Source organism: Coenobita brevimanus, chromosome 38 (assembly GCF_032717465.1).
Source record: "Coenobita brevimanus isolate Jiangsu-jjx chromosome 38, ASM3271746v2, whole genome shotgun sequence".
In the NCBI taxonomy this organism is placed as follows: Eukaryota; Metazoa; Arthropoda; class Malacostraca; order Decapoda; family Coenobitidae; genus Coenobita; species Coenobita brevimanus.
Genome location: NC_136991.1, coordinates 24,634,302 through 24,661,492, shown reverse-complemented (window position 1 = coordinate 24,661,492; position 27,191 = coordinate 24,634,302).

Below are 27,191 nucleotides of genomic sequence, written 5' to 3'. Positions count from 1 at the left end.
AGATATAGAATGGTAATGAGTAGGAATTGTGGGGAGAGGAATATACAACATTTAATAGGCGGCCACACTGAATGTGTGGCATGCGGTGCTGAATATTGTTTCATTTGGTTTATCATCTTTCTCGGATTTCCTGACATGAAAATATTAAAAAGAACTTAATAGGTTACACCAAAAATATTCCCTCACGCTTCCTAAAACGAATACTCCTCCTGTGTTAATTTTAGGTCTAGGGCTTGGGACCTAGCAGGTTAATACTGACTTAGCTTTTTGCTCACTCACAAAAGTTACTTTCACCAAATCTCTCGGTGCGCTCCGATTCGAATCAGAAATAAGATATTCAGAGTTTCTTTCGTCGATCAGGGTAATATATTAGTTTGACTCGGATTCAAAGTTTCCCCCTCCCCCCCCAAAAAAAAGGCCAAATAGAAGGTATAATTTGTTTTGAAAAGGCAAAACCTGGTTGCTCTCAGCAATCGTCGGAAAATACTGCTGCGCTACTCAAGCAACTTTAGACCGTTACTTCTTGCCCAGCCGGCTGTTACTCTAATCTGCCTTATAAAAAAAATCGTTTCTTCGATTTACGGAAAAACTATTGGGAATTACGGGTTGTCTATGAAAAGCAAATAATTAAGGATTTTTATGTGATTTTCAAATTGGTGTCTATCTTTCTTGTAACTTCAAAATTGGCTGAGATATCCAAAAAAGTTCGCTACTGTACTACAAATTTTCCTACCGACCCTTGCCCCCATTTCTTTGCTGATGCAATAAATCTTTCACTCAGGTACATATTCCGGAGGTCCAGCTGTGACTAAATTTGGTGTTCTCGCTCGCTTCGCCAGCTCGAACAATGAAAAGGTAGATGGAAGAGGATCTTGGGCGAGGTGGAGTTATCAAAGAGGAGGGGGAATGGAATCGATATACAAGGTAAGGGGGAGCGACTGTAGGAAGGGGATGAACTATACAACAGAGAGAAGGGGATTTAATTAGGGGAGAAATATATCAGTGGTGAGGGGGAGCAGAGATAAGGGGAGGGGAGTGTTGTGAGATGTAAGAGAAGAGACGGTAAGGGAGGGGAAAAGTGAGCTGCTAAACTTATGAGAGGATGGAATAGGGGAGGAAAAGTCAAGGTAATGAAGATAGAATAATTAACACAGAAGAGAAGAGAGTGTGCGAACGATGTGGGGAGAGAATGGGATGTGGAGAAGAGAGAAGAGGATATAGGTGAGAGAATGGGAAAGCAGGAAGAAAAAAAAGCTAGGTGAATAGGATGAGAGAGAATGTAGGTAAGAAAATATGAGATAGGGGGGAGATTTGGGAATAAAGATAAATCCAGCGAGAAAAGGGAGCAAGGCGAAAGAAATATTAGGTCACTGTATCTTGAAGCGAAATGAGGAAAGAGATGGAGAACTGATTAAGATAAAGGGAAGGAAAATTAAAGCAGGAAAAGAGAGGGCAGATGAGAATATAAGGAGTGGGAGAGGGAAACAAAACAGGCTAACAAAGAAAGGGAAAGAGGAGGAGAGAAAAGGTGGATAAGAATATGAACAAAGAGGGGAAGAATGAAGGGGACAATGGAGTAAAAAGGGAAAAAGACGGAAAGAAAAAGAGTAGAAGGATCTATGGGGAAATAGCAAGGAGGAAATAGGATGCAGAATACGATGGGAGGATATAGAGGGAGGGAAAGAGAGGATATGTGAGTGGATGAGAAAGAGGAAGGCTATAGGATAACAGAAAGGAAAGGAGAAGAAGGAAGGAGATTAGAAAGGATAAAAAGAGGAGGTGGTGAATGAAGGAATGGGAAACGAAAGGACGTGGAAAGAAAAAAGGGAATAAAGGAATAAGAAAGGTATAAGAGAACTGGGGATGTATGGGAGAAAAGGTGTGCAAGAAGCGAATAGAGAGGGGGAGAACTGAAGTTACTTATGGGTAGAGCGGGGAAGACAGGTGAGAGGAAATAGCCAGGGTAATATTACTGAGCACCTATGACCCACTTTCAGCCATATTTAATAGTGTGGTGTGATACGAAGCGTCAGGAGAAGCACATTGAGGTGGTTTGGCCATGCGGAGAGGATGGAGAGTGAGAGACTGACGAGGAGAGTGTGAGTGAGGTGGAGGGGGAGAGAGGGGAGGGGAGGGCCAAAGATAAGATGAAGGGATGGAGTGGAGAGGTATATGAGAGAGGGGGATGTGATCTGGGAGCGGGGCAGGGAAATGGCGTGGCACAGGTTGACGTGGAGGCGATTTGTTTGTGGCCACCCCGCATAAGAGATTAAGACGTCTGACAATAGATAGATAGATAGTTTGCTGGAAGAGACTACTAGTGTTATGCCGACTGTGCTAGGTTAGTGATGCCTGTTTTAACACTCTCAGCCTCCTATTCTCATTCGCAACTAAATAAAATCGCTTTAAAACTATGATAGAGATGCCAACACAGGAAAGCTAACCTAGGATATAAGATAAAGGAATTCCTTAAAAGAGGATTAGAGAGACGATTGTGGCAGAAAAAAGAGAAGATAAGCACAGATAAGGTAAGAGAAAGAAGGAAGGAGGAAGAAGAGGGAGAGAGGACTATGGATACAATGGTGGATACACTTTCTACCGAAAGAGGGAATAAAGAGGAAAGTAGAGGAATGAAGCAAAAGTAAGCGAGAGGAGGGGAAAGAAAAAAAAAGGATGGATGGGAAAGGAAAACGAGAATGATTAAGATGAAGAGGAAAGAAAAAGAAGTATAAAAAGGAGAGAAAAAGAGAAAAAAGATATGGGAGAAGGAGATAGGTAGAAAGGTCACTGTTGAGAAGGAAAGAAGAAAGCAAATGGGAAGATGAGAGAGAGAGAGAGAGAGAGAGAGAGAGAGAGAGAGAGAGAGAAGGTAAAAAGAGGAAGAACTGAAATGGAAAAGACAAAATGGGAGCACTGTAAACGATGAGGTATGCGAACAAGAGATGACATGGAGAGTAGGAAAAGGAGACTGTAGAGGAAGAAAGGGTAGTGAAAACCAGGAAAAGTGAAAGAATTGAGAAGATAGAACCAAGTGAAAGAGAGGGAACAAAGAGGGAGAAGGAAAAAGAAGAAACACAGAGAGGAGAAGAACAGACAATAGACGAAAAAGCAAACATGGTCAATCAGAGGCCGTATTATCTCCTCAAGATTTCATTCAGCTCTGAAGAGACGTTTCGAAATAAGACTGCTTTCCTAGATTATGTCGACTAAAGATAGAAAGAACAAAAATGATATGGACATATTGGAGTAACGGTGACAGGTTATAGAAAGGGAGATGAGAACAGAGGTGATTGAGATGGAAAGGGCAAATATATAAAATGGAGTGAGGAGAAGACAGAACGAAACAAGTAGAAGTAGGATAGATTATCAAAGGAAAAGCAAGAAAATAGGAAACAAATATATAGAGGTAGGGAAAAACAGGAGAGTATTCAAGAACCGAAGAGGGGAAATGAAAGAGATGGGAAAAGTAAGCAAAGGAAAAAGGAAGAAGTAGAAGAGAAAAGTGGAAACAAGGTAGACAGCTCAGGATACTGTACGAAACATAGGGAGAAGAAGAAGAGTCAGAAAAAAATAAATAAACTGAAAACCAAGAAGAAAACAGCAGAAAAAGAAAAATGGAGGGGAAAAAAAATGAAAATAAAAGTGGGGGAGAAGGGGGGGAGAGAGGGTCAGAATATTGGCTTGAGGGAGGGAGGAAAGAAGGAAGGGAGAGGGGAACTGGGAGAGGGAGGGATGCAGGTGGGTGGGATGGTAAGATTATTAACTGAGAGAGAGAGAGAGAGAGAGAGAGAGAGAGAGAGAGAGAGAGCTGGAAGGAAGAATAGGTAAAAGACTGGAAGAAGGAGGAGCAGAGGAGGGAGAAAGAGAAGGAGGAGGGACATGAGGACGAGGAATAGAAAACGTAAGGTTGGGAGAAGTTATAATGGAAGAGAGAAAAGAGAAAGAATGAGGAGGAGACTGAAGAGCAAGGGTGAAGGTAAGTGAGAGCTGAAGGGGAAGAAAAAGACTGAGTATTTGATATCTAAAGAAAGGAAAAGGAAGGGAAGGAGATGTAAGGAGGAGGAGCTAAGGGGAATGAGAGAAACAGAAGGAAACTAGGAATATATAGTAAGAGGGAAATGGAAAAGGAATAGATGGAAGGAAGAAGAGGCAGGTGGGCGCTGAAAGGAAATATGTAAACCTTCTCTGCCTTCAGTAAACTAACACCCACAAATACATTTTTCGTGTAATTTCAGTGTTGCTTCGTCTTAGACAGATGGTAGTAGGTATTCTTTTAGGTTTCTCATGCAGCATCATAATGGTTCAGTATCATAAGCCGCATTTTTGTCGTCCAAGTTGACGGATCGGATTCGAATCCATCTTCGGTGAAACTAAGCTGCCCCGTTTTTATCGGCCATAGTGATACGAAGCCGGCCCAAGAGTTTGTCATTGAAACCAAGACCGTCTTCGTATCTCACCCAACCGTGGTCAGGAGCAGTCATGGTGTAGCTTGGGGAGAGTGAGATTGGCCAGCAAGGACACGTAATTGATAAATATCATGATATTAGCACTATGTACAGTACATAAAATTAGGGTGCAGGTGGCTAATTTTAACGACATAGAGTGCCAGTTCAGCACAAATAATGGCTACATGTTAAGTTGCATATTCATCAGATGATCTTCGGCCAACCCCTCTGTTTACTTTGCGACTGGCATCTAATTTTTCGGTTCTGCGTATCCTGGACTGTTTTTGCGGACAGAAACCAAGCTCCCCAAGACGCTCTTCGAATCCCAAGCTCCAGCCTGGACGATAAAAACACGGCTATAGTACTGCAGTACCATAATACTTCAGTATCACAGTACTGCAGTATCATAATGCTTCAATATCACAGTACTGTAGGCTCACAACGTTTCATTATCATAGTACTGCAGTATCATAATGCTGCATTATCGTATTGTCGCAAAATCATAATACAGCAGTATTTTAATCCTGCAACATCATAATACTGCTTTATCATTATGCTTATGCTTCACCATCCTAATACGGTAATTTTTCTATGTTGTAATAACAATCTTCAGTAACATAGTGCTGCAATATTATTATACTGCAGCATAATTGTGCTAGAATACCATAATGATGCAGTATCATCATAATACCTCAGGGTCATAATTCGGCATCATCATAATAATGGAGTATCATAATTCTGAGGTAAATAATGCTTCAGTATCATCATGTTCCAGTGTTTAAATATCGTAATGCTGGATTCCTTAAAATACTGTTCTCTGTGTTATTTCCATACATTATCAGTCTGTTTACCTGTCTGTCTATACTTCTGTCTATCATTTGCATGATGTGCATCCTTTGTAGGTGGACTTAAAGAGGACCCTTCAAGAACCTCTGTCACTACTCAATATATTGTTTCCATCCACTTACCTTTATCCATGTCCATTCCTCAACGTCTGTTTGTTGATGAAAAAAGCTTGGAGAGAGAGAGAGAGAGAGGCTAAGTGGAGAAAAAAGGAATAAACAATGAAAATGGAAAATGAGGAATAGACCTAATGCATGTGATATACATGAATAGTGAAAAGGAAAAACATGAAAAATAAGAGTACGTACAAAGAGCGAAAAAAAAATACAGCGAAAAATGAGGAAGAGAGGGAGATGAGAAACTACACTGCAAAATGAAATATAATGGGAACACACACACACACACACACACACACACACACACACACACACACACACACACACACACACACATACACACACACTCACACACATGCTGGCAAAAACATATAGCTCCGTCTTGGTAAAGACGGCCGATAACAAGAAGGAAAAAAGAAGAGAATATGAAGGAGGGGAAACGAAGGCAGGTGAAACAAACACAAATTAGAATGGCACTCAGTAGAACGCATACCTCCGCCAAGGCCCAACATGCAGCTCCTTTTAATTCAGTCAGGTCTAATCCAATATCAAATTTCTGGATCAGCACCTTTATCCGGATCCGCACCAATTTTAATGAAGTCTATTCTGGGCCAAGGCCCATTCTTCTACCAAGTTTCGTGGATATCCGTCCAGTAGTTTCTGTGTAATCTTGCTCACAAACCAACCAACCAACAAACAAACGGACAGGGGTGAAAACATAACCTTCTTGGCGGAGGTAAATATATACACACACGAGAGAGAGAGAGAGAGAGAGAGAGAGAGAGAGAGAGAGAGAGAGAGAAAGAATTATTCAGCCATTGGGGACATCGCACATGTGACAAGTGAAAGTCAATAATATACGAGACAAACACACACAACTTACGAAAAGCAAGGAATGAAAATTAAAAATGAGAGGGAAGGAAAGTAGAGAGAGAAGAACGAAGAAGGGAAATAAGAGGGGTTAAAAGTAGATGAAAGAGACCATACGTTATGAGAGATGAGGCAGTAAACACCGGAAGATGGTACGCCTTGTGAGAAAAAAGTTAGAACCCAAAAGAAAGAAGGAAAAGAAGGACACAAGAACAGAGAATATGAGGGAATGATGAAGGTGAGGGAATAAAGAAATGAGGAGAAAATAACAACAGTTTATGAGAAAGGAAAAAAAGATACTAAGGCGGAGAAAAGAAGAATGAAAAAGGGGCAAGTGAGGAAGCTATAGAGTAATGAAAGGAAGAGGAAGTAGGAACTATAAAAAAAAAAACTAATGGGGGAAAAAAAGGCAAAAAAATGGAAATACGGAAAAGAGAAGAATGAAGAAGACTGGGGAGTAAGGGAAAGCAAGAGAAAAATGAGGAAAGTTTATAAATGAAAAAGAAACATCAAATGAGAGAAGAGGACATGATAACGAAAGGAGGCACACCTTATAAAAATACTAAGAAACAACCGAAAAGAAAGAGAGAGCAAGAGAGACCGGAATAAAGATTGTGAGGGAATGACAGAGGTGATGGAATAATGAGAGTAAAGGGAAAGAAGCTAGAAAGGGACAGCGATATAGAAAAGGAATTAGAAAACGTAAACAAGAAACAGCAGACTTAATGACAGAAGATAATTTGGATAGAGAAAACAAAGGGAGAAGAGTAATCGACAAGTGATATGAAAGAAGGAAAAATAGAAGTAATGAAAAATAATAAAGTACGAGGAAAAGGGAAGCTCTTGGGAAGGGAGACGTACTCTTATAGATGAAAGAAAAATTAAAAACGAAATGAAAAACAGAATACAGAAGAATTAAGAAGAAGAGGGGAATATAAGAGAAAGACAAGGTTGATGAGAAACGGAAGAAAGAAAACAACGGAAAGGCAATGACAGAGGAAAAAATAATGGAGGTAAGAGACAGAGGAGAAAAGAATCAAGAGGGAGAAGCAGCGAGGGGAGATGATAGAGAGAGGGGAAGAGCTCTCTGGGGATGGGCAGTGAGGGGAAAGGGTAGATGGTTGGTCAGGAAAAAGAAGGGGGAAATTTGAGGGTAACGAGTGAAATGGAAGAGAAGGGGAGAGAGATAATGGGAGTGGAGGGGTGTGTGAAGAAAGAAAAGAGAGAAAGAGAGGAGATGGAGAGGAGAGAGAGAAGAGGATGAAAGGAGAGTCGGGGAAGAGAAAGAGAAATAGGGAGAGACTTGAAAGGCGGTGCTGGGGAAGAAAGGAAGGGTTAGAACATGGAAAAGAAAGGGTTGGAAGGGTGGGGGAAAGAGGAGAGTGAGCGAGTGTGAAAATGGGTGACGGTGAATAAAAAGTAGGCAAAGCAGAAGGGAGGGAAGGGAAAGGAAGTAAAGAAAAGAGGGGTACAAAAGAATCCAAAGGAGTAGAAAGAAAAACAAACAGCAAAGCTTTTAATCCTTACGAAAATGTTTGTTGTAGAGAAAACAATTATTATAATATCTGGAAGTTGAAGATGGGAGGGTTTCACACCAGAAAGTGTGAGGAGCACCAAAGGGAAAGATCGGGATGAGATAAGGGGATAGGGACTGAGGGGACGCGAGGGGCATGAGCAAAGAGGGAGGAAGAAAAGAGACGAGAAGAGGAATACGAAGCACAAGTAAATGCAGATTAATACAAATAGCAACAGACCTATTGGTCCTGTCAAAGTTTTTTTGTTGCAAATTATATTACTAAAGCAGCTATTTTATGGATCAGAGACAAGAATAGCAAAGTAGGAAGACTGCCTTCCCCACTCCCAAGCCCTCCAGCCGAAGCCAGCAGGAAATAGTGAGAAGGACCTCCATGCAGCATAGAAAAGCTCCCATGGATATTTCACTGGAAAGGAGAAATAGAAAATCATATTCTACACTATTTTACCCGGAAGGGGAAGTAATATTAATTTAGTATTGGGTACACGGAGAAGTTGGTCGGCGACCGTGTCCTCGAGGCTTTGAACTATATAAAAAATGACATCAGAAAGGCATTATTCAGGGGTGAACATATTTATCTAGGTAGGATGAAAGTAGGAGGGAGCATGACAAAAGGGAGTAGGAGAGAAAGGGAGAGCGGGGAGAGAGGGTAGGAGTTCTCAGCAAGAACCGGAAGAGGAGGGAGAGGAGCATTGGGCGGTGAATGAATGAGAGAATAATCGAGTATTGAGAAATTTGGGAAGGGATAAAAGGGGGGCATGGGAAGAAGAGAGAGAATGGGAGGTTAAGAAGACGAGAGGGGAGGAAGGGCTATAGAGTGAGGAAGGGAAGTTAAGCAGGGGATAGAGAGGAAAATGGAGAGATGGAGGTAGAGGGGAAGGAAGATTAGTATGAGGGGCAGGGAGGAGAATGAAGAGGGGAAAAGCCAAGAGTCACATATTGTGTAAAAGGAAGGTAAGGGGAAAGAGCTTAACAAGGAGTAGAGAGGAGAGGTGTGGGAAGGGAATAGAGAAGGAGAGCAAGGAGGAAGGGAAAACGTGAGGAGGGGACGGTGGAGGACGGATAGGAGAAGGAGCGAAATGAGAGGTAAGGTAGTGTCGGGGAGACTTGGAATGAAAGAAAGCAGGTAGGGACTAGGGTATCAGGAGAGGTATGAGGGAATGTCAGGAAGGAGAAAAGGGAAAAGAGGAGAGGGAAAGAGGAAAGAGGCAAGGCAAAAAAAAAAAATAAAGCGGGGGTGCAAGAAAGAGAGTGAGCGGGAGGAATGAAAGGAGGGGTGAAAGTGGAGGAGGAGAGGGAGGTGAAAAGGCGGATCGAGAGGGGGGCGTGGAGAAGGGGTGAAATGACAGACAAGGAGGTAGAACCTGGAGAGGGGTGAGAATGAAAGAATAACAGAAAGGAGGAGGGGAAAAAGAAGGAGAGTGGAGAGACATAGAGGAAGGGTAGGTCGAGTAGAAGGTAAAAAGGGAGGAGGAGGTCAAGGAAGAAAAAGAAGGTAAACGTATAGGAAAGGGAAATCAGACGGAGGTAGAGATTCGGAAGAGGGAGAGATGAAGATGGAAGATATATGTAGAAGTGGGAGGTTGAAAGAGGAGAGATGGGAGGGAGATAAGAAAGGGTGATGCGGGCAACAGAGAAGAGTGGGAGAGAGGGAAGGAAAAAGGGAAAAGGAGACAAAGAAGAAGGAGAGGGGAAGAGAACAATGAGAATGAATAGAAGAGGCAAATGATGTGGGATCGGAGAAGGAAAGTTAATGGAGGATGAGGAGAGAGAAGCCAGAAAGGAGTATGAAAGGGAGGAAAGGCGACAGAAAACTGAGGGTGTTGTGTTAAGGGGGAAACAAAAAAAGGCAGATACTGAGACAGAAGAAAGGGGGACAGGGGGAGAAGGTGAGGTAGAATGGAGACGGAAGGAGAGACACGGATGACAGGGAGAGGAGACTTGGGCTGATATAGACAGGAGAGGGAATGGAGGTGCGAGAGATAAGGAAGAGACATAAAGAAGAAAGAGGAAGGGAGGAGAGGAGCGCATGAAGGAATGTGCGTTAGAGGAGGAAACGCATAGGCAGATATTGTGAGGCAGGAGGGGAAAGAAAGGTAGGAAGGAGGAGGACACTGGGCAGTAATGGGTGAAATGGGGGGGAGGGTAAAGTAAGGAGAAAAAGTGAAGGTGAGGGGGAAAGGGAATGGAGGAGAAAGAAACGATAGAGAAAGAGGAAAGGGGAAAGGAAACACACGAATGACGGGAGGGTTGAGAAGAGGGCAGATACTGGAAGGAGAGGGAGAGAGAAAGGAGACGGCAAGGGAGTGGAAAAAGAGACTCAGAAAATCAGTGGAATAAGAAGATATTAATAAGCAGGATAAGGAAGGGGTTGACAGAGAAAATGATATAAAAATAGAAGGGGAAAGGGGAAGGGGAAGAGAAAAATGGAGGACTAGGGAGGAGAGAACTGAGGGAGCAATAAGTAAATACTGTGAAGCAGAAGGAGAGGGGAGGGGGCCAAACTCGACAAGGGGGAGATGGGAGGATGGTGAAGTAGGCTGATATTGTGAGTGAGGGGGAGGGGTGGGGGGTATGGCAAAACTGTGAGGCACGTGTGGTATGCGCCTCTCAGCCTGCACCGGGTAAACTAGCCAAATTTTGAAAAGCTCTACCATCTGTTTCACCCTCCACCTCTCTCTCTCTTACTGCCCCATTTCCACTCCCCTTCCCCAATGCTTCCTCTCACTCTCTCTCTCTCTCTCTCTCTCTCTCTCTCTCTCTCTCTCTCTCTCTCTCTCTCTCTCCCCAGATATATATATATATATATATATATATATATATATATAACTCTCTGTCTATTTACATTTACCCCTCCTTCTGTCTGTTCTGGCATCCCCCTTTCTGTGTCCCTCCCTTCCCTCTTCTCACACTCCTTCAACTCTTCTGCGTTCTTCCCTCCCTTATTCACTTCCTGTTCTTCCCTGGCCTTTCCTCCATTCATTCCTGTTCCTTTTCATTTCTTCCGTCCTTCCTGTTCCTTCCTTCCTGTTTCCTTTCAGTTCCTCCATTCTTCCTTGATTCCATTTCTTGTCCTGTTTTCTTTCCCTTTCCCATTCCCGCTTCCCTCCTTCATTTACTCCCCTCTTTCCTCCGTGATTCTTTTCTTCTCCTCCTGTTCCCTCCCCTCTCTTTTCTTTTTCTTTTTTTCTATTATTGTCTTTCTGCGCTCTTCTCCCCTTCCATCGTTCATTTCCTTTCTTCTTTTCCATTTGCCACCATTCTTATTCCCGCCTCCCCCATCCTTTCGCCATCTACGTTTTTCTCTCTGCTTACTAAAGTCTTACCTCCACTTTAATTTCCAACTCCTCCCCCCTTCTTTCCCTCTCTCTTCCCATTTCCTTCCTCTCCTCCCTTTCTCTACCTCAGTATCCTTCCTGTCCTCTCTTTTGTTTTGTTTTTTCTCTTTCCAAGCTTCCACCCCCTTCTTCCTACTTTCTCTGTCTTCCTTTTCCTTTCTTCCCTCTCCTCCATTACCTCCACCTCTTTTTTCATCCTCATTTCGTATATCTCGCTTGTCCTTCCTCCCTTTCACCTCTTCGCTGCCTTTTCCCTCCTCTACTCTCCAACGTCTCTCAACAAAATTCACTTTTTAAGCTGTACGCCTGAACTTTGACTCACGAGACCTCGGAAACATGCACTCAACATAACAAGAGGAATTACGTTAGTCATCAATATACAGGTTAAGGAGGCCGTGGTCAGGTGGTCATAGGAGAGGTCTGTTGTCTGAAGGGACACGAGGTCGATCCCAGGCTGGAACAGAGAAAAGTTTGCATTTCACTAAAACCGATTTCACTCTGTTACTACAAGATCCAAAGACATGTCATAAAAACTCGTCGGCAATACCATTACCATTACACCATTCCTGAATGAGACAGGGTTACCACGTATTCATTATGGCGGTGGGAACAAGCACAGAGATGGTAACATTTAGGAGGTGCATGGCTTGTAGGAGGATTGCTAGGCTTGAGGAAATGGACTGCCAAGTCTATGCTAGAGCCGGGAAAAAATTCTTCCCTTAATACTTTAATTCCCATTCTTTTTTTGCTATCTGTGTTGACATTGTCATTCATACCGCTACTTATGTCTTTGCCAACTCCAGGCCGTACTGTATTCTCATCAGATTTAAAAGCTCCCCACACTAGCACCTCGTCCATGGCAGTTTCCTTATTGTCTATTATGCGTTAATAATCTTTTATATTTATATAATTTATGTAACTGTGTCTCTTATATCCTTTTGACAGCATCATACAAACCTTGTATTGTACAGGGTGGCCCATAAACAGCACGTCGCTAGAAACGTAGCTGACTATTTAATGATTTGCAGGAAAGACTTAGTCTGCAGGTGTGGGGGTGGGCATGGTAATGGGAGCAGGAGTACAAAGGAGTGCAAATGAAGGCAAACAGCAACAAACTTACTGATCTTCTCTTGGCTGTTTGTTACAGGATGGGTTATAACTAACGTAAATACTCTATCTGTCAAAACAAGAATAAGAAATCAGGAAGGTCCTCCCACCCTCCAAACCCTCCAACCTAAGCCGGCAAGAAGTAGTGAGAAGGAGCACCATGCAGCACAGAAATGCTGTCATAGAAAAGGATGAAAGGAACTCTTATTCAGTGCTATTTAACTTGCAAAGGAAACACATCTAGTCAACTTAAAGAACATGGTGCTTATCAGTGTTTACTGGTATGCCCTCCATGTTGTAGTCTGCAAAACATCTTACTTCAAAAAGAAATGTTTCAAAAGTGAACATACTAGGCTAGAGATTAGAAGGCAAATGCATATCCAGGCAATTTTTAAATGATAGTACTATATCACAATTAAACACATAAGAATGCAACTCGGTCCATATTTTTACAACTCTGTTGTGGAGAAAGTGCTTTTTTGTCCATTGCCTCTACTTTAATGACTGATCTACCTTGAAGTACTTTTCAACATCCAAATTATTATTTCCTTTGAAGATTTTGTATACTTGAATTAAATACCCCCATAGCCAGATGTTTTGCTTTTCAATTTTTGTATCATTTTTGTCACCCTATACTGTACTCTTTCAAGTTTCTCCATATATATATATATATATATATATATATATATATATATATATATATATATATATATATATATATATATATATATATATATTTTGCCAGACGCCTCAATCCCGTTTGGGGTGGCCACAAACAAATCGCCCTGTCCCCCGCCATTTCACTGCCCTGCTCCCAACTCACACCCCCTCTCTCATTTACCTCTCCACCCCATCCCTCCATCTCATCCTCGGCCTCCCCCTCCCTCTTCCCCCCTCCACCTCACTCACATACACTCTCTTTGTCAGTCTTTCACCCTCCATCCTCTCCACATGGCCAAACCACCTCAGTGTGTTCCTCATAACGCTTCCTATCACATCCACATCCACACCACAACGCTCCTTTATATCCTCATTCGTCAGCCTGTGTCTCCACGTGACTCCACAGGCTCCTCTTAAATAACTCATTTCCACTGCTCTCACTCTTGACTTGTGTCCTTCCAACAATGTCCAAGCTTCACTTCCGTACGTTAGAGTTGGTATCACAATACTGTCATGTAGTAACTTTTTCACTTCCATGCTCACCTCCCTGTTTCTTATTACTGCTTTCAAAGAACCAGCAACCTTTCTTCCCTGCTGTACCCTTTCAAGCACTTCACTCTCCAAACCTCCATCCTTACTCATCACACTACCCAAGTATTTAAACGTACTCACATTTTCCAATTCCTCACCATCCAACCTCGCTGTACATTCACTAACTTCACCTCTCTCAAAGACCAACACTTTACTCTTCCCTACATTCACCTTTAGATTCCGTTTCTTACACACTCTCTCAAACTCATCCACCAAGCCTTGCAGCTCCCCTTCGTCTTCACTCAACAACACAGTATCATCTGCAAACAACAGTACAGGGAGTTTCCAAACACTATCCTCTCTCACCAGGGCCACTCCAACATCCACTACCCTACCTTGTACCTCTTTTATTACCCCATCCATGTACAGATTGAACAACCATGGAGACATGACACATCCCTGTTTCAAACCAACTTTCAAAGAGAAAAATTCACTTAGTTCACCATCCACACGCACTGCAGCCTTCGCACCATCGTACATACTCTTCACAGCATTCAACAACTTCCCATCTACTCCATATATTCTTAACACTTTCCACAATCCTTGTCTATCCACCCTGTCATATGCTTTCTCCAAATCCATGAAAGCCGCATACAACTTCTTTCCCATCTCTAGAAACTTTTCCACTAAAGATCTAAGAATGAATATCTGATCTACACAACCTGTTCCCTTCCTAAAGCCTCCCTGTTCTTCTCCAACTAATTTCTCTGTTCTTTCTTTAACTCTGTCTATAAGTATCCTACCATACACTTTTCCTATTATACTAAGAAGACAAATGCCCCTATGATTACCACACACTTCTTTTCCCCCTTTTCCTTTGTACAAGGGAATAATTATACCTGACTTCCAATCCTCCGGGACTCTACCTTCCTCCCAGGCCAATCTGCACATCATCCACATCCATTCTACTACTATCTCTCCCCCATGCTTCAGCATTTCACCACACACTCCATCAAATCCTGGGGCTTTCCCCGATTTAACTTTCTTCATTGCTTCCACAACTTCTATCCTACTGATTTCTTCCTGTCTTCTCACCTCCCTCCTTCTCCCAGCCATTCCCCAGCCACTTATACTCGCATTACTTCCATCCTCTACGTTCAACAATTCCTTAAAGTGTTCTCTCCATCTGCTCACTTTTTCTCCCTTCTCCACTAGTAATCTACCATTTTTATCTTTCACTCCCCTGCTAACTTCACTTCCACCCTGTCTTACTCTTTTCACTTCTCTCCAGAACATTTTCTTACAGTCCCTCCACTTTACACTCAAATTCCTTCCAAATTCCTCATCCACTCTCTTCTTACTCTCTCTTACTAATCTTTTCACCTCTCTCTTTCTTTCCACATATAACTCTCTCTTCTGCCTCTCAACTTCTTCCATGCCCCTATTTCTCATCCATTCATTGTGAATGGATATATATATATATATATATATATATATATACAGTAGGCTCGCACAGTGCACGTCATCGCAGTGCGCGATTCGCCTTGTGCACGAGTGACCAAAAATCATAACCAAAAACCCTTCAATGCGCTAGTTTACCGCACAATACGCGAGGCAGAGGCAAGGAGTGGTTCAAAGATGCCATTTTCTACTAGTGCACGACCACCCCTCACACAGCGCGTCATGTTGATGCACAGAAATTCCCGGGCATTCTACTGCGCAGCTTGGGGTACAAGGGAGCAGGCGCGCCATAACAGTCCTGGCTCGTGCACTGTGCGGATCCGCTCTCTACAGCTAACCTGTCGTGTACAACGTGTGGTGTTTTTTGTGCTGCCTGTACTTCGCTGCACCGTGGCTCCATCCCCAAGAGTTAAGAAACTTCTGACGCACACCACCAAGTTAAAGATCATTAAGATGAAGGAGGAGGGTCAAGGAAACACGGCTATCGGGAGAACCCTGGGACTGGCTGAATCTATAGTGAGAACTGTGTGGAAGAACCGTGAAGCCATAAAGGCTGTAGTGAAGAAGTATGGTGCCTCTGCCCTAGACGGCCATTCGCAGGTGGGAAATCGTGCTATGATACTAATGGAGCCTATCTTGCCACTTCATAATGCGGAAAGAAAAGGAAGGTGTTCCACTCAATGGAAGATTTATTCGGAACGAAGCCCAGCTGTTTTACAAGGCTGCATCTCGAAGGTTAAAAGTGGAGAAACCTTTCAGGGCATCGGTTGGATGGCTGGACCGTTTTCTCAAGCACAACGAACTCCGTTACGTGAAAGTGTCTGGTGAACGTGCCTCCGCCGATGAGCTGGCCGCGAGAGACTATCCTGCGATATTTCAAGCTATTATTGAAGAGGGACAGTACACAAAGGACCAGATCTACAACATCGATGAAACGTCTTTGTGTTACAAGGCCATGCCAAAATCAACTTACATTGCTAAAAGACAGAAACAAGCCCCTGGTCGCAAGCTCCAAAAGTGTAAGATGATGGTAATGTTCGCTGTAAACCTGTCTGGGAGCCACAAGATGAGGCCAGTTGTTGTACACACAACTTCACATCCAAGGTGCTACAAAAACCTCATGAACATGGATGCAAATGACGTGTATTGGTACAAGTCCGCAAATGGTTGGATGACCGGGAACATTATGGCAGACTGGTTTAACGAGGCAGTGTGTCCCTGATGCGAGGGCCAAGTGTCGGGAACTGGGCATTCCATATAAGATGCTCCTTGTGCTTGATAATGCACCAAGTCATCCTCTATACCTGGAAGATCTTCACAAGGATTGTCGTGTTGTGTTTCTGCCGCCCTGCACGACGTCACTAGTGCAGCCACTGGATCAAGAACTAATCGCCACAGTGAAGCATTTCTACCATAAGCAAGTCCACGACTACCTACGCAGGAAGACCGACACACAAGAGGAGCTTCATGCCCTACAAGAAGATCATGACGAAAACCTTGATGAGGCATCTGCTCCTGTTCCATCTCCACCAGCACCTGTATCCCGACCTGCCACAGATGCCATGACTGTTGAGGCATTTTGGCGTAACTTTACCGTGAAGGACGCAGTTGAATTTCTCCTTCAAGCCTGGCACCAGATTACACCTGCAACAGTGAACCATGCGTGGCGAATGCTCGTGCCTCACCTATGCATCACCCAGGAGACGGCCATTCAACCACTGGCCGATGCTGAGGCAGCAACATTAACAGCAGCACAAGCTGGACCAGGTTTCGAGGACATTACATTGGCACACATACAAGAGGTGCACACTGCTACTGAGGAACAGCCTCCCGAGGAAGTGTTGCAATGGATAGACGAGGCTGACGCAGAGCCCGACGCCAGACAGAGTCAAGTTGAGCAGCCTAGCGTGATGGAAGGCAGGACTGAGCTGTGTATGTCAAACATTAGCAAGATCCTTGCTGTCATGGATAAGCTCAAGGAAGAGGTGAAGGAACAGGAAGTGAGCAACCTAAGAATGGAGGAACTTCTGGTTGGTATCGACAAACTCTTCTGTTTCTACTCAGACAGACACAGGGAAGAAATAAACAAAAAAAAGACAGACGCTTATAACAAACTACAAACAGCGGGCTCAAGTTGGGGAAATTGCGGAACCATCGACATCGTCTGCTCCTGTTCCTGTTGAGGATGAAGAGGATGCAATGTCAGAAGTGTCAGCACTGGACTTTGAAGGTATTATGGCTGAAGTGAGTGACTTTGATGCTCCTGGGGAAGGTGATCAAGAGGAGTCTGTGGAGGGAAGTGTTGATGCGGTGGGAGGTGCGGTGGGGAGTGAGGCGCCGTAAGTGTTGCCGAGCTTCGGAACCCCTGTTATTTAAGGTCATCAGCCCTGTTGTCTATTGTTGTTAAGGTGACTACCCATATTTTTGTTATTGTAGCTATAGCTTTAGTACAATGTCTGAAACATATGACCTTTATTATGTCTCTAAGGGCCAAAAAATGTCCAGGTATGAGGGGGTACCACCCATATGTAATTACTCCCATAAGATTATGTATTCCTAGTACGCGAATTCCTAGTGGGCGAGGTCATGGACCGCCCAATCTCTCGCGCACTGTGTGAGCCCACTGTATATATATATATCAGCTGTGGCTCAGTGGGTTAGAGTGCTCCGCTCTGGTCGAAGGGTCGGAGGATCGAATCCACCCAAGGGTCATTGGTAGACATCAGGAAGGTCATCCGGTCATATAATGCTACACGCTCCAATCCAAAAAGTCCTCTACCCAGGGGCATCGCCTTAGCCCTTCGAGGATGCCTTGCATAAAACCAAATTATTTTTACATATATATATATATATATATATATATATATATATATATATATATATATATATATTTAATAAGGTGACCAGAACTGGATGCAATACTCTAGGTGCAGGCATACTAAGGAATTATACAGTGTGAGGATGATATTTTCCAATGTACATTCGGATGCTATACCTATGAATCCAAACAATGTATTGGCTTTTAACACCCTCTTTACATTGCTGGCTTGGTTTAAAAGCTCTTGTTGTTATAACTTAAGTCCTTTTAATAGTTTATATTATCAAGTTTAATGTTATTCATGATATAACTGGTCCTGACATTTTGTTGCCAATGTTTCACACTTTACACTGAAGTCCATTTACCTTGTTTAGACCCAATTAATCAGTTGATCAAGATTTCTCTGAATTACAGTACAAGCCTCTGCAATGCTTTGTCTGCTCGGTTACCTATTTTAGAGTCATCAGTGACTTTAGAGAGCTTCCAAAATTATCCTTCATTAATGTCACTTATATAATTTTAAAAAGATTAGGACCTAACACTGAAACCCGTGGCACTCAATTTGTAACGCCCATCCAGTCTTAAGTCTAACATTTATTATAACCTTTTGCTTATGTCTGGTAAGCTCATCTTTCATCCACCTGGGCAAATTGCCACTGAAATTATGAACTTTTAGCTTCTGAAGGAGTCTTTTGTTTGGAACTTTGTCAAAAGACTTTTGAAAATTGAAACAGACAACATTATCAGATTTAGTTTCATTGTTCATATTCCGTATAAAATTTTAACAACTAATACATTCATGAGCCAAGAGTGCTTATTACAAAAACTATGTTGCAAATCTGATGAGCGTATTTGTTTCAAAGCATTAGACAAACTTGTCTCTAATGATAGTTTCTAGCAACTAACAGACCACTGCTGCTACACTAATCAAACAGTATTCTTCTGGCTTCGCTTGGATGTAATTTTTTAAAATATCAGTGTTACATATGCAAGCTTCCACTCTTGTGGTACCTTTTCTATATGCAAGAAAGAAGGAACCAAAGGCCGGAGCCCGCAAACCATTCCTTCCAAGAAAAAACAAAAACAATACAAAAGTGAGCCAAATTCAAGATTCGTTCATTGCAGGATGCGTGGACACACTGCGTTTGAAAGACTGGAGATCATATGAAGTAGGAAATACAGACAGATAGAGAGACTTCCAGAGCTGACCTGTTGCATAAATGAAGGACTGGGTGTAATGGTTAACTCTTGCATTAGAGAGTTGGACAGAAAAGGGATGAGAATTTGCTAGATGGGTGCGACACACCCGTTGTAGAAGTGAAGGGATGCAAGCAGACAGTTCAGAGGTGCAGTGACCATTGAAGTAGCGATAGAAAAGAGATAAAAATGCAACAGTGTAGCAATGAGACAGAGGTTGAAGTGAGCCAGTAAGAGGAGGAGAGTTGATGAGACGAAAAGCCTCTGACTCCATCCTATTGAGAAGTGCTGTATGTGGGGAGCCTCCCCATACATGAGACTTGTACTCTAAACAGGGACGAATAAAACCCGTATATAAAGTCAACAACTGTGCAGGGGAAAAGAAGGTATGGAGTCAGCTTAGCACACATAATCTCTTGGAAGCAGATTTTACAAGAGATGCAATATGATCTTTCCAAGATAAGTCCCGAGTGAATGAAACCCCAAGCATGTTCAAGGATGATGCAGGACTGAGCTGGATATTATTAAACATTAGTGGGTATTCCTGTGGAAGATTTTATCGCGTTGATAGGTGTAAAAACTGAGTTTTTGATGCAGTATAAACAACAAGATTATTTTTACCCCAGCCGGAGATACGAGCCAAGTCAGATATTAGGTGTGCCATAGCCTCATCCCTTGTTTGTTGAAGTAACTGCTGAGACGGACGTTCCGGGAACCAAATGGAAATGTGAAGGGTGGAATCGTCAGCATACGAGTGGATAAGGTTAGATGTACGGCTTAAAAGGTCATTGATGAATAAAAGGAAGAGAGTTGGTGATAGGACAAAGCCCTGAGGAACACCACTGTTGATAGACCTAGGAGAAAAACGATGGCCATCTACAATAGCGCTATAGAACGACCAAAAAGGAAGCTGTAGATGAAGGCACAGATAGAAGGATAGAAACCGTAAGAGGGCAGTTTGGAAATTAAAGATTTATGCCAGACTCGATCGAAAGCCTTTGAGATGTCAAGTGCAATGACAAAGCTTTCACCAAAGTCCCGAAAGGAGGATGACCAGGAGTCTGAAAAGTAGGTGAGATAGCCAGTGGAGCATCCCTGACAGAACCCATACTTACGATCAGAAAGAAGGTTGTGATAGGAAAGATGCTTTAAAATTATTCTATTAAGAAGTGACTCTATGGCTTTTGAGACACAGGATGTTAAAGCAATTGGACGATAGTTAGAGGGTTGGGAATGGCCACCCTTCTTTGGGACTGGCTGAATGAGAGCAAACTTCCAGCAAGAAGGAAAGGTACAAGTTGACAGACAAAGGCAAAAAGAGTTTACCTAGGCAGGGTGTAAGCACTGAAGCACAGTTCTTGAGGACAATAGGTGGGATTCCATCAGGCCCATATTCCTTGTTAGTATTAAGGCCAGTGATGGTAGAAAATACATCAGTTGAAGAAATTTTAATGTTAGCCATGAGGAAGTCTGAGGAGCGAAGTGATGGGGGAACAGCACCGGAATCGTCTAAGGTGGTATTGCAGGAAAAAGTCTTAAGAAAGAGATCTGCTTTATCAGCAGAAGAAATAGCTACAGAGCCATCAGAACAGAACCATACTGCTCTTTAAGTTAAAAAGTTCAGTTAAAGGCTTTGATAGTTCATTCTGTAGTTCCATTAATACAAGTGGAGATATTTTGTCCTGCCCATTCACCTTAAGTTTGCTAACTGCAAGTTGTACTTCTCTTTCATTAACTGAAATATGAGTGATTATGCCACCTTCTTCTATGAGAAGTGGTGGAACTGCAGAAATCCTACTTGTATTTTCTAATGTAAATACTGATGCAAAGACTGTATTAAGAAGTTTCACCATTTTAGCTGCATCTGTATGCTCTCGATTGTCAGTGATTCAGGGTCCCATTATTGGTGTAACTTTTGCTTTTGACGATGGAAGATTCATTGGGGTTTACCTTACTGATACTGCCAATACGGGCCTGAAGCATTTCCTTACTTTCCTTTTTTTTTTTTCTTTTTTTTTTTGGCATACTATCAGAGTGCATCATATTTATTTTTACCACTTTGATTTTTTGTGCCGTTATAATTTTTGTTTAGGTAACAGTCAACGAAATAATGTTATTCCACCATATGGGTTTGGAAGTTTTGACAGGCCATCATTGTACACTGTAATACATAACCTAGCTGTTCTTTTGAGACTTTCTGCAAAAAATTGCCATACATAATTGATAGCTAACATTTAAATGATGGGATGCCAGTCACTGGCAACTATAATTGCCATTCTTAAAGTTGGGCATATTTTCATAACTGGCCTTGACTTTGTCTTCATTGCATATAAAGTTAAATGTAACTACCGAATGTGATGATTGCTTGTGCTAAATTCTTCTCCCTAGAACGTTACTCACTGAATTTCTGATTTGGCTAACACAAGGTTTAAGATGTTAGCTCCATTGATGGATAATTTATGAAATGGTGCAATGAACTTTTTTATATAGGTCTAACTCTGTAAGCAGGGATAGAGTTTTTCCCCAGTTTGGATTTGGTAAATTAAAATTGCCAAATATTAAAGTGTTTTGCATTGAAGTTATTTCAGCAATTTGATTTTAGATTTCATGGACGATCAGTTAAACCAGCTGTGATTTTATGGCGAAATTAGTTTCTAAGCTCTATGTAAATACTATCATTGTTTTCAGTAGATGGCTTGGTAGTTATAACTGTTGGCATCCTGATTTAATATATAACATGCCACCCCCTGCTCTATCCTTCCTTTCTCTACTGAAAATGTGATAACATGGTAAATTAAACTTCGCCAGAAAATCCCTTTGTTCAGTATTGAACCACGATTCTGTTATGCCAGTTTAAATCATAATCTTATTTTTTTTTATTTATTTTTATTTTTTTATGTGACCGACTCTGGGCATAGGCATCACAGCCTGCTTTCAGGGCCCAGTAGTCCTCGTATGTACCGCACACCTCTACATGTCACCACTTCGGCGCTAACACCCACCGTCCATACTGAATACATTCTAGGGCTGTCTCATACAGGACTGGTGTATTGGTATTAGCGGGGATATTTTTACATGTCGGCGGGTCTTCTGGTAAATCAGTAAAGTCTGATATTTATGAAATTCAAATCCTTAAACTGTTCCCTGCCCCAGCGAGATTTGAACCCGGGTCCATTAGGAGTGCAGACCAACTCCCTATCGATTGAGCCACCGCCTCCCCCAAAGTAAAGGTATGAGCCTCTGAATAAAAAAATTTATTACATCACTGCATGCATTTACGAGAAGAGCTTTTATGTATTTTACTTTATGATGTATTATGTATTTCCTTTATGATGACATTCCCAGCACCTACCCCTGAGAGTATGCATGAAATTAAAAGGTTATATTTTTCCTTGTTGAGCCGGATCATCTTCCTGTATTTCTCCATCAGTTCCTCCAGTCAGGTTTGTACGACATCAATGGTACCTGCATGAATAATACATTCATTCATCACCTAATCATGTGCCCCATGAGGATCGTAGGAGCCCGGGGCTAGGCAAATTGGTCCTGACATTTAAGATAAGTGACCAGCCTCACTCATCCCTGAGTGGCATTACATGAGCAATAAACCCCAACAACCCCTTGGATATAAATCCGCACTGGCTCAATCCGACTGGAGCGCCTTCATTACCCTCTAAACCACTAAGCGCCATACCTTGGTTATATGGTCCCCACCCAGCGTAGGAAGTGGTTTCCTGGTGTACAGGAAACCATTTGACTTGTCACTCAGTGTATAGTCACCCGTTGACAGAAGGAAGAGGGAAGAATGAAGGAAAAAAGGACAGAAGAGGAAGGCAGGAAAGAAGGAAGAGAGGAAAGGGCAGTCACTCGAGAGCAGCACTACATCGAGTGAGGGGGTGGTGTTTATTATTATTATTATTTTATTATTATTATTATTATTATTATTATTATTATTATTATTATTATTATTATTATTATTACTGTGTTGCAATAACAGTCCCAACGTTCAGCATAGGAGTGACGATTCGAAAAACTATCCATCCATTCATCATCCAATCCTATGTTGCCCCATGAGAAGCGTAGGAGCCCGGGGCTAGGCAAGTTGGTCCTGACATTTGAGATGAGAGTGACCAGCCTCACTCATCACTGAGTGGCATTACGTGAGCAATAAACCCCAACCATCCCTTGGCTATAAACCTTCACCGGCTCAATTTGATTGGAGCGCCGTAATTACCCACTAAACCACCAGGCACTAAAATTTGATTATATGGTTACCACAGCAAAGTAAATGGTTTCCCGATTTACAGGAAACCATTTGGCTTGTCACTCAGTGTAGAGTCACCCACAGGCAGAAAGAAAAGGAAAGAATGAAGGAACGAAAGACAGAGGGAGGGAGTGTAAAGTCACCCATAGGCAGAAGCACGAGGAAAGAAAAAAGGAAAGAAAGACAGAAGAGGATGGAAGGGAAGAAGGATCGAGGAGAGGAAAGGGAAGGCACCCGACAGCAGCACTACATCGAGTGAGTGGATGGGGAGCTCCCCCACCTACCACATTTCGAATAACTAGCCTTGAAAAATTTATAAATGCATGGGCAATAACAGGAACTTTGCTTAACTCCTTAACTGCGGCGATATCTTGAATATGCCATTATTGCTTCCATCATGCATTTCTGTTTAGCTTTAAGAGAGACTTTCGGCTTTGTAGAGGTTAGGTGTGGTTTTCATGAACCCATTTGCATCAAGTGTCCTCACTGTAGGGCGGAGCTGGTCAATTTCAAAAGTTAATAAAGGGAGGAACCCCGGGGTAGGAACCAATAAGCTTCGTGACTGTGAGCCGATAGGCGGAAGGCAGTATGCCTAGTACCCATCCAGCACAATCCCTCACACAGGAACCATGGGAGCTAATAGTTTAACCTCTTCACTGTTATCTGACTCATTGGCTGCAGTCAGTCACCCGTTCAGTTCAGTGTCTAGGAAAACAATGTACAGTATATAGACAAAAACGTCATAAGGAACAAATTAAGCTTCTTTTCACCGACATAGTTAAAGAAACACAATATTTATATTTGTGTGTAATCTCTCTCTCTCTCTCTCTCTCTCTCTCTCTCTCTCTCTCTCTCTCTCTCTCTCTCTCTCTCTCTCTCTCTCTCTGTAAATATACATATATCATCTGTAACCTTCTTCACCCAACACGTAAGACTTTTTTCCTCCCGGAGAGTGAGTTCTTGTACCCTGAGAATGTATCCTAAAAGCCTGAGTTCTTATACTGTTACCACTGATGCTTTCGTGGATAAAAGATTACAGTATTTTAGTTTGACTAAAAATGGACCTTTTAGCTAAGGGTGAGCCATAGCAGCCAGAGAGTGCCAAAAGCATCCAGTCAGTGTGGCGATCCCTTAGTGTGGCTCCTCGGGCCGCTGCCCTGGAACATTTAATTTGCATCACACATCTGAACCCAGAAACCGTGGCATACGCAACTTCCAAACTTATTAAGAGCCCCACTTCCCATAAAACCTCTGGCTAAAAAGATATCAACGGGTATATATATATATATATATATATATATATATATATATATATATATATATATATATATATATATATATATATATATATATATATATATCTCACCTACTAAGTACTTAACCATCACATAAGAGTGAATTTAACATAAGAGTGAAAAACTGTCAAAAACTGATAGGTCTGTAATAACAAGATAACGAACTCGTCTTGTAAACTGGTCAGTATCCTTTATAAATACAGTCCTAAGTGAGAACAAGCAGGAACACCTCCAATCAGTTAACATGCATCAGCATCACCCCAACTCTATTTGCATTCGTCTTTTTCCACCTTTCGCTTAATATTTTAGTTTTCCTATAATGCCAACAAACATGCGAAAATATGTATCACAGAAAGAAAGAACGAGACGAAGTGTGAGTGTGAGGAAATATGGACTAACGAGGGAGAAAACCGTAAAAGAAGAGAGAGAGACAGACAGACAGACAGACAGAGACAGAGAGACAAAGAGAGAGAGAGAGACAGACAGACAGACAGAGACTGAGTGTGTTTGTGTGTGTGTGTAATTTTTTTTTTTTTTTCACCGGGTCGGTCAGGATCACTTGATGGTCGTGATCGTCAGCATTTTACCCTCCCGGAAGGGAGCTGAGAGCTCATATAGTCCGATCTAAGGGCAAGGCTGCGACCTTCACACACCCACACACCAGTCCCCTTGCTCAAGGGGGACAGTAACCACCCACTTCGTCAGTGAAACTTTTCACAACCTGAGCGAGGCGCGAACTCCCGTCTACCAGATGGTAAGCGAGAACGTTACCACTGCGCCAGCAAGCGGTGTGTGTGTGTGTGTGTGTGTGTGTGTGTGTGTGTGTGTGTGTGTGGACTTCTATCTTACCTGGAAAATGAAAACAGGGAAAAATAAAAATGTCAGAGAGAAAGAAAAAAGGAATGAGGGTGAGAAGATAAGGTGAAAGATGAAAAGCTGAGAGGGTACATAAAGGTGAATGGGAGGGAAAGAGGGAGCAAGGGAAAGAGGAATGGAAGATGAAAGAGAGATGAAAAGTGAATACAGAAAAGGAAGGCAAGATTGGAGACAAAAATGCAGAATGAAAAATAAGAGAGAGAGAGAGAGAGAGAGAGAGAGAGGGAGTAAAATGATATGGAGGGAATTATCAAGGGAGGAGAAAGTAGATAAGGGGAGAGAGGGTGAATACGTATGGAGGGCAGAGTAAAGGGAGACAGACAGGCAGGGAGGGGGTACAGAGAGAGCGAGACAGAGAAAGGAAGGTGGGAGAAAAAAATTCTATAACAGAACAATCGAGAGAGAAAGAGAACAAGGCAAAGAGAACACGACTTACAGAAAAGGGATTTGGGAGCGCAAAGAGTTGATAAGAGAGGGAAGCAGAAGAAAATGCTAGAACAATGGAAAGAAAGTGAAGTAGTGTGCTAGAGTGGAAAGGATGGGGACAGTAATAGGATAAGAAGTACCAAGGAAAAGACAAAACGAAACAGAGAAAAAGGTGATAAGGGAAAGTAAAAACATTGTACAAAGAGAAGGAGAAATGGAAAGGAGGGAAAGAACAAAAGTAACAGGTGGTAGGAGAGGGAGCTATAAAAAGAATTGAATTTAAGAAAAAATAGCTACAGAGAGAAAGAGAGAGAGAGAGAGAGAGAGGGGGGGAGGATCCATGGTGGGAGGGATGGAAGAAAGGAAGGAAAGAGATTAGGGGAGGTGTAGTGGTGTGGGAGTGGCACCTACACGGTATTGAATTCCTTAGTGGGCGGGGACAAAATTAGCCCGGGAGAGAGAGAGAGAGAGAGAGAGAGAGAGAGAGAGACAGACAGACAGACAGACAGACAGACAGACAGAATGTATACATATTTATATATATGTATGTGTATATGCCTGTGTGTGTGTGTGTGTTTGTGTGTGTGTGTGTGTGTGTGTGTGTGTGTGTCATTGAGCTCCTTCGCGTGAGTGAGAGAGAAGGAATGACAGAAATGACACAGGGAGGGAAGAAGTGAACAAGTATGGGAGATGGCGATATGGGGGGGGGGAGGATTTAAACAAATGTACTGTGAAAGGAAAAACATAAGAGAGAGAGAGAGAGAGAGACTTTTCCTATCCCAGGGCTATTGAACTACTTAAGAAGTAGGGCCGAATTATGAAACTCAGATTAACAAAAGGGACATACATTATTTCACCTGTATTTTTCCTTCCATCTAAACACTTATACACAGAAAGAATCGACAAATTCATATTGTATTTGCGTTTACATTTTCCGCTGAACACATAATAAAAGGGATAAAGCAAAACTTTCTGCTTCATGCTTGCTTATTTGTTTATTTTTATTCTTCTGAGTCGGTTAAAGACCAAACAAAAACGACTCAAGGGCCGGATGTGGCCCGCAGGCCGCCAGTTGAATAACCCTGCCTTAATCCATTCACTACTAAATATTGCTTTTAACCTCTTCAGTCCAAAGGTGTCTCTTTCATTATCTTCTATCAGCCACCAGACGATCTAGTATTGCCTTGAAAAGACATCTTGTAGTGATGAGAATAACGGAGCGAGCTTACAATCCCTTCAGTACATGCTGTCTTAAAAAAGAAATAATGTAATAGCCGGCTAATAATAAGCATGAAGTGAAATTTACGGTGTCAGTGATGGGGATAAAGCTGAATAAAAGAGTTTGGTGGTATCACAATAAGTATAAAACGGAAGTCAACCTTCCATACCTATTTTTAGCAACGCATTCAT